This window comes from Scyliorhinus torazame, chromosome 7 (genome assembly GCF_047496885.1).
Source record: "Scyliorhinus torazame isolate Kashiwa2021f chromosome 7, sScyTor2.1, whole genome shotgun sequence".
Classification (NCBI taxonomy): domain Eukaryota; kingdom Metazoa; phylum Chordata; class Chondrichthyes; order Carcharhiniformes; family Scyliorhinidae; genus Scyliorhinus; species Scyliorhinus torazame.
In genome coordinates, this window is record NC_092713.1 from 316,595,414 (window position 1) to 316,604,512 (window position 9,099).

Genomic DNA, 9,099 nt, shown 5'->3' on the forward strand with positions numbered 1-9,099 from the left:
AGGAGAGGGATTGAGGGAGTGCTGCACGATAGGAGAGGGATTGAGGGAGTTCTGCACTATAGGAGAGGGATTGAGGGAGTGCTGCACCATAGGAGAGGGATTGAGGGAGTGCTGCACTATAGGAGAGGGATTGAGGGAGTGCTGCACTATAGGAGAGGGATTGAGGGAGTGCTGCACTATAGGAGAGGGATTGAGGGAGTTCTGCACTACAGGAGAGGGATTGAGGGAGTGCTGCACCATAGGAGAGGGATTGAGGGAGTGCTGCACTTTAGGAGAGGGATTGAGGGAGTGCTGCACTATAGGAGATGGATTGAGGGAGTGCTGCACTATAGGAGAGGGATTGAGGGAGTGCTGCACTATAGGAGAGGGATTGAGGGAGTGCTGCACTATAGGAGAGGGATTGAGGGAGTGCTGCACTATAGGAGAGGGATTGAGGGAGTGCTGCAGTATAGGAGAGGGATTGAGGGAGTTCTGCACTACAGGAGAGGGATTGAGGGAGTGCTGCACTATAGGAGAGGGATTGAGGGAGTGCTGCACTATAGGAGAGGGATTGAGGGAGTGCTGCACTATAGGAGAGGGATTGAGGGAGTGCTGCACTATAGGAGAGGGATTGAGGGAGTTCTGCACTACAGGAGAGGGATTGAGGGAGTGCTGCACCATAGGAGAGGGATTGAGGGAGTGCTGCACTTTAGGAGAGGGATTGAGGGAGTGCTGCACTATAGGAGAGGGATTGAGGGAGTGCTGCACTATAGGAGAGGGATTGAGGGAGTGCTGCACTATAGGAGAGGGATTGAGGGAGTGCTGCACTATAGGAGAGGGATTGAGGGAGTGCTGCACTTTAGGAGAGGGATTGAGGGAGTGCTGCACTATAGGAGAGGGATTGAGGGAGTGCTGCACTATAGGAGAGGGATTGAGGGAGTGCTGCACTATAGGAGAGGGATTGAGGGAGTGCTGCACTATAGGAGAGGGATTGAGGGAGTGCTGCACTATAGGAGAGGGATTGAGGGAGTGCTGCACTATAGGAGAGGGATTGAGGGAGTGCTGCACTATAGGAGAGGGATTGAGGGAGTGCTGCACTATAGGAGAGGGATTGAGGGAGTGCTGCACTATAGGAGAGGGATTGAGGGAGTGCTGCACTATAGGAGAGGGATTGAGGGAGTGCTGCACGACAGGAGAGTTGCTGCTTGTTAGTTTAGACGTTCAAATGAGGTTTCATCTCAGGCAGCAAAATTTGAATAAAAGCAGTGTGGCTGTCATAGATAGAATTTACAGTGCAGAAGGAGGCCATTCAGCCCATCGAGTCTGCACCGGCTCTTGGAAAGAGCACCCTAGCCAAGCCCACACCTGAATGAAAATGAAAATGAAAATCGCTTATTGTCAAATGAAGTTACTGTGAAAAGCCCCCAGTCGCCCCATTCCGGCGCCTGTTCGGGGCGACACGTCCACCCTATCCCCATAACCCAGTAACCCCACCCAACACTATGGGAAATTTTGGACATTAAGGGCAATTTATCAGGGACAATCCACCAAACCTGCACATCTTTGGACTGTGGGGGGAAATCGGAGCACCCGGAGGAAACCCACGCACACACGGGGAGGACGTGCAGACTCCACACAGACAGCGACCCAAGCCAGGGACCCTGGAGCTGTGAAGCAATTGTGCTAACCACCATGCTACCGTGCTGTCCTGGCAATTGTTCAGTGAAGGACAAGAATCAAAGACAAATAGGGCTGGTGGTAAATGTTGGGCTACCCAGGGAAGTGAAAGAATGAAGAAAATCCTCCCACTGTTGATTTTGGGAGCTTCCTGTGCACAATTAGCTGCTATGTTTCCTACATAACAACAGTGAAGTATTTCATTGGCTGAGCATTGGGATACTCAAAGCAAACGGCTTCCACACCTGCACATTAAATCTTCCTTCTACTCTTTCATTTTCTCTTTCTTTTCGGTTCTCTCCATTCTTTTTCCCCTGCATTCCCGATCCTTTCTCCCTCTGTGGGGAGGGGAAGGTGAGAAGCCGTGTGAGGACGACACTTTATTGTCACTTCATCCCTGAATCACCATCCTCCATTTCTTTGCCAAACCACGTCGATTTTATTCCCATCCTGAATGGCAAAGGGTTGCCACTGAATATACACTGAAATATCTCACAATAAATATTATCTGGTTCATTAACATTGCTAATCTGAGCACATTATAACTGTCTCTCATACAAGTGACATGTCAACTACACTGAACTCCCAGACATGAGATCCTGTTTATTCTGCGCAGTGTTTAATTAAAAATTAATAACAATCTGCTGCGTTTCAAAAAGCCAGTAATGAGAAGTGACAAAATGCAAGAGGATGGGAATGTCATTCTATTAAGTCTTCTGTATGCGATCCACTTGTTGGATGTACTATGATCTAGGGTGTGGGACTCACAGCGTCAAGAGCATTGCTCAAAACTTCTTCCACATATACAAGAGAACAAACAAGTGCATCGCTCTTCACCTTCTGGCCTGTTGTCCTGGATGGGCCACATCTGGAGTGCTGTCTGCAGCTTCAGTCTCCCAACCTAAACAGCGCTGAACAGAGACAGGTGGATCCAAGGTTCACGAGACTGACCCCTGGGATGGGGAGCTTGTCCTCTGGGGAGAGATTGCCCACACGAGGGCATTTAACTGGAGTTTAGGAATAGAGGAGGTCACGAAAGTGAAACATATAAAATCATGAAGTGTCTTGTCAGGAGAGATGCTGAAAAAGTGTTTCCACTGTCTGGGGAATCTAGAACACGTGGTCACATCTTCAGAATCACGGGTTGGTCATTTAGGACCGAGGTGAGAAACAATTACTTCACTCCAGCGGTTGGGAATATTTGGAATTGCTGTGGACGCTTGTTCCTTGAGTATTTTCCAGACAGAGGTTCAGAGATATTGGAATACTGAGGGAATGAAGGGGTATGGCGATAGATCGGGAAGGTGCATCTGAGGTCGAAGCTCAGCCACAATCTCGTCCAATAGCTTATTCCAGTTCCGCCGTATTATACATCACATTATAATATACCCAGAGGGAGGAGGCGGCATGGTAGCACAGTGGTTAGCACTGTTACTGTTGCTTCACAGCGCCAGAGACCCAGGTTCGATTCCCGGCTTGGGTCACTGCCTGTGCGGAGTCTGCACGTTCTCCCCGTGTCTGCGTGGGTTTCCTCCGGGTGCTCCGGTTTCCTCCCACAAGTCCCAAAAGATTTCCTGTTAGATAATTTGGACATTCTGAATTCTCGCCCTGTGTACCCGAACAGGCGCCGGAATGTGGTGACTAGGGGCTTTCCACGGTAACTTCATTGCAGTGTTAATGTAAGCCTACTTGTGGCAATAATGAAGATCATTATTAAATCCCACCCCAAGCCTATGGGAACGGATTTTTAAATGTCTAATATTGGACTCTAAAGCTCAGTGAAGGGAAACGGCTCATAGTTCAGTTCACCAAATGGAGGGAATAAAATTCAGAGAGAAGGCGAGACAAGTCTACGAGTAAAGGTTGGATCGGACAAGCTGAGGTTTCAAAAGGCCAAAGAGTGAAAAAAACAAAAGAAAGACTTACATTTACATCGGCCTCCCAGCCGCATGTTTCTCGGCAGCGGGACGCAGCGTGCAATTCACTGGTGGCGGGACTCTGTGCTCCCGCCATCGTCAATGGGAGCTTCCATTGAAGCCATCTCACGCCGTCAGGAAACCCGCGGAAAGGGGTGATCTGCCGGCGGGCCAGAGAATCCCAACGCCAGCGAATGGCCGAAGAATTCCGGCCATCGGATTTTCATGATATCAGGATGCCCAAAGTCCTTCACAACCAATGAAGTGCTTTTTCTGGTTTAATGATGATGGTTAAGGGATATTTATTGGCCAGGACACTGGGGACATCTCACCTGCTCTTCAACAAAGTAGTGCAATGCCAGCCCCCTGAGAGGGCAAACAGATTTAAAATATCATCTGAAAAGCAGAGGGCGGATTCTCCATCAGCCGACTCCAGAATCGGGAAACCCAATTGGGCGGAGAATCGTTTTTGACGCCAAAATTGTGGCGGGCGCCGGTTTCACGACAAACCACAATTCTCCGGCGCATCGACAGCGGCTTCAATGCATTCCACTCGCATGGACAGTAAACTCCATTTGCATATCATTAGCAAGCCTGACCCGGTATTCTCTGGGGCTCCGCGATTCTTTGCTTCCACTGGGGGAGCTCCCGATCCCGAGGTTCACTTGTGCTTTTAAATATCGTAGAACAGGCGGCGTGGCTGCTGAGGGAGAGAGAGTGGGTACGGAAAGTGTCCAACATCGCCATAGTTTGCTGACATCTGTACAACTAGCCAGGGGGCTTCTACCAGGGCCGGGGGAAGTAGCAGCTGTGGGGTCAGGGTGGCCGGGCACAGAACCATTGACGCAGCCGGCAAGGCAGCCATGCAGCTGCGCACACTGCTGACTGCCCATCTGTGAAACTAGAGCCACAGGCCATATAGGTGTTCCCCCAGGCCACCCCCCTAGATGCCCTCTGGCCCCAGCCGACCCATTAGTGGGATGGGGGCGCTCCAGCGCCGCCTGTGCCATCCTGTTGGCTGGGATGAGTGTGTGTGGGGAGGGTGCTGTGCATGTGCGGACACAGCTTGTCAGTCTCCCGAGTGTCAATCACGGACCCGGCGAATCCGGCACCATTTTTCATTGGAAACAATTGTGTTCCAGGTAGCGCTGATGCTAGGATTGTGTTCCAGGTAGCGCTGATGCTAGGATTGTGTTCCAGGTAGCGCTGATGCTAGGATTGTGTTCCAGGTAGCGCTGATGCTAGGCTTGTGTTCCAGGTAGCGCTGATGCTAGGATTGTGTTCCAGGTAGCGCTGATGCTAGGATTGTGTTCCAGGTAGCGCTGATGCTAGGATTGTGTTCCAGGTAGCGCTGATGCTAGGATTGTGTTCCAGGTAGTGCTGATGCTAGCCTCTCCACAGTCGTTGAATCGGTCCAGGTGCGGCACCAGTTTTGCTGTCATAGAAGTCCATGAATCCTGACCCAACGTCAACACTTAGTCTCCGGAACGGAGAATTCCGTCAAGGATCTCTGACTAAGCAAAGCTCTATCAGTACTGCGCAGGAAGTGACAGAGCATGTTACTATTTCTTCATTCATGGAAGGTGAGCATCATTGGCCAGGCTAGTATTTATTGCCCATCCTTAATTGCCGTCATGATAGTGCTGATGTGCCACCTTCTTAAACCCCAACAATACCTGTGCATCCACAGTACTAAAGAACAAAGAACAAAGAAAAGTACAGCACAGGAACAAGCCCTTCGGCCCTCCAAACCTGCGCCAACCATTCTGCCCACCTGAACTAAAACCTTCAGCACTTCCGGGGTCCGTATCCCTCTATTCCCATCCTATTCATGTATTTGTCAAGATGGCCCTTTGTTATAACCTGCCTGCTTACCATTGGCTGGGGACTAACGACAATCCCACAATCCTGTGGGAGTATGAGCTTCCCCAATGAGGGGGGCGGAGAAACCACTAGTAAACTCCATGTATAAATAAAGCTGGCCAGTTTGGAACCAGCAGGAAGGAGTATGTAGCAAGGGAAGTTGCTGCTGCTGTTATATATATATGTTATTATAAATAAATGTTCTTACTTTGTATCCTTAAAACTCGTGCTGGATTCTTCGTGGCCCTTACAAAACTGGCGACGAGGGTTAAAGTGAATAGCTATCTACACTGCTGAAGCCACCTCCCTGGATTTTTGTTGGATACAGGTTGGAAGTTGTTTTCTATTATACCATGCCTCTGTACGGACGATTGGATGTTTTTGATGCTGCGCTGGAAAGCTGGAACCAGTACGCACAACGGATGCGTTACTATTTCCGGGCAAACAATATCACCGAAAACGAGCGCCAGGTGGTCATATTGCTCACCGCCTGCAGCCTGCATACGTTTGGGGTGATTAGGAGCCTTACGTACCCAGCTGCGCCGGACACCAAAACGTTTGATGAACTTGTGAATATAGTGGGGCAACATTTTAACCCAACCCCATCCACGATAGTCCAGCGTTACCCGTTTAATACCGCTGAGTGGAACCCTGGAGAATCCCTTGCCAACTTTCTATCCAGGCTACGCAGGATTGTGGGATTGTCATTAGTCCCCAGCCAATGGTAAGCAGGCAGGTTATAACATCCCTCCCCCCAAAAGTCCAGGGAATCCTCGGGTCCACGGGCCGTGGATGTACAACCGTTACGCTGTGCATCACGGAAGCGCCGGTCTCCGTCTCGTTACACGCCGCCTGATCCAGCGCCGCGTGCAAATGGTGTCCGGCCTCCGGCAAAACGAGTCCGACCCCCTCCTTCACCAGGGTCTTCGGTGGATTCCTTGGACTTTGGGGGGGAGGGATGTTATAACCTGCCTGCTTACCATTGGCTGGGGACTAATGACAATCCCGCAATCCTGTGGGAGTATGAGCTTCTCCAAAGAGGGGGGCGGAGAAACCATTAGTAAACTCCATGTATAAATAAAGCTGGCCAGTTTGGAACCAGCAGGAAGGAGTGTGCAGCAAGGGAAGTTGCTGCTGCTGTTATATATATATGTTATTGTAAATAAATGTTATTACTTTGTATCCTTAAAACTCGTGCTGGATTCTTCGTGGCCCTTACAAAACCTTTAAACGTCACTATCGTCCCTGCTTCCACCACCTCCTCCGGCAGCAAGTTCCAGGCACCCATTACCCTCTGCGTAAAACACTTGCCTCGTACATCTACTCTAAACCTTGACCCTCTCACCTTAAACCTATGCCCCCTAGTAATTGACCCCTCTACCCCGGGGAAAAGCCTCTGACTATCCACTCTGTCTATGCCCCTCATAATTTTGTAGACCTCAATCAGGTCGCCCCTCAACCTTTTTCGTTCCAGTGAAAACAAACCAAGTTTATTCAACCTCTCCTCATAGCTAATGCCCTCCATAACAGGCAACATCCTGGTAAATCTCTTCTGCACCCTCTCTAAAACCTCCACATCCTTCTGGTAGTGTGGTGACCAGAATTGAACACTATACACCAAGTGTGGCCTAACTAAGGTTCTATACAGCTGCAACATGACTTGCCAATTTTTATACTCAATGCCCCGGCCAATGAAGGCAAGCATGCCGTATGCCTTCTTGACTACCTTCTCCACCTGTGTTGCCCCTTTCAGTGACCTGTGGACCTGTACACCTTTTTCCCAGAGTGGGGGACTCAATTACTAGGAGTCACGAGTTCAAGGTGAGAGAGGAAAAGTTTAAGGGAGATATGCGTGGAAAGTTCTTTACGCAGAGGGTGGTGGGTACCTGGAACGCATTGCCGGCGGAGGTAGTAGAGGCAGGCATGATAGCGTCATTTAAGATGTATCTAGACAGATACATGAATGGGCAGAGAGCAGAGGGATACAGATTGTTAGAAAATAGACAACAGTTTTAGATAGAGGATCTGGATCGGCGCAGGCTTGGAGGGCCAAAGGGCCTGTTCCTGTGCTGTAATTTCTCTTTGTTCTTCTTTGTTCTTTGTTCTTGAGGGTTCTACCATTCACCGTATATTCCCTACCTATATTAGACTTCCAAAATGCATCACCTCACATTTGTCCGGATTAAACTCCATCTGCCATCTCTCCGCCCAAGTCTCTAAACGATGTAAATCCTGCTGTATCCTCTGACAGTCCTCATCGCTATCCGCAATTCCACCAACCTTTGTGTCGTCTGCAAACTTACTAATCAGACCAGTTACATTTTCCTCCAAATCATTTAGATATACTACAAACAGCAAAGGTCCCAGCACTGATCCCTGTGGAACACCATTGGTCACAGCCCCCCAATTAGAAAAGCACCCTTCCATTGCTACTCTCTGCCTACTACGGCTTAGCCAGTTCTGCATCCACCTTGCCAGCTCATCCCTGATCCCGTGTGACTTCACCTTTTGTACTAGTCTGCCAGTCACCTTTTGTACCAATCATCTTTGTGACCTCCTCGAAAAACTCTATCAAGTTAGTGAGACACGACCTCCCTTTCACAAAACCGTGCTCCCTCTCGCTAATACGACCCCTTGCTTCCAAATGGGAGTAGATTCTGTCTCGAAGAATTCTCGAAGAGTACTGTCAGGGCGGGTGTTGCAGGGGTTTAACCCAGCGACAGTAAAGGAACAGCAGTATATGCCCAAGTCAGTATGGTGTGTGGCTTGGAGGACAGCTTGCAGGTGGTGTTGTTTCCATGTGTTTGCTACCCTTAGGTGGTAACGGCTGTGAGGTTGAAAGGTGCTGTTGAAGGGAGCTTGTCGAGTTGCTTTCGTGCATCTCATCGACCAGCGTTTTCCCCGAGACCCACTTTTACCAATCAGCCAACGAAAGCAAACATCATCCTTCCCTTGCAATTTGAAATTCAATTTGTTTAGAATTGAAATGATGTCTGCAAACGTAAGACATAGTTAGCATCGAACTCTCATTTGCCAGTACTTTCCTGCATATAACACACATGAGCTTTGCATCCAAATTTGCATTTGCACAATTAACAAAGCCATACATCAAGAAATCACCTTTATACTGCTTTGTTCCCAAATTCAGTTTCTTCTTAATAGGTTGCTCACCAGAGACCCTTGAGCTCTGTATCCAGCTGACACTAGCGCTGCTTTGACCTGCCGTGGGTTCTCCTGAGCAGCTTACACGAGCACTGTTTGTCCTGCTGTGGACTCTCCTGAGGCAGCTCTCTCTAGAAGATTCAGTTGTGAGATCCTGGCCTGTTTGTGCCTCCGGCTCTCTCTTCCTTGTAAGAAATCAAACCATCCTCAGTTCTTCACAGTTCCGTTGCCTTTCTTTCTCGCAGCTAGAAAATGGAGGAATCCCTCCTCTTTGATTTTGCGCCAAAAGCATGGATGTACAGGGTGCGTGACATCAGTGTTCGTGACAGGTGTGTGACTTGCTCTCTGTCACCACTTCTGGCAGGGTGACTGCATAGCTCTCATTTAAAAGCCGTCGCGGCCCACATTCTTAAAAGCCAGTAGCAGTCATTGGGCGCTTCACAAATGATCGCTCCGCAATCCCACCCGATACCTGCCCACGACCCATCCACGGGTCGCGACC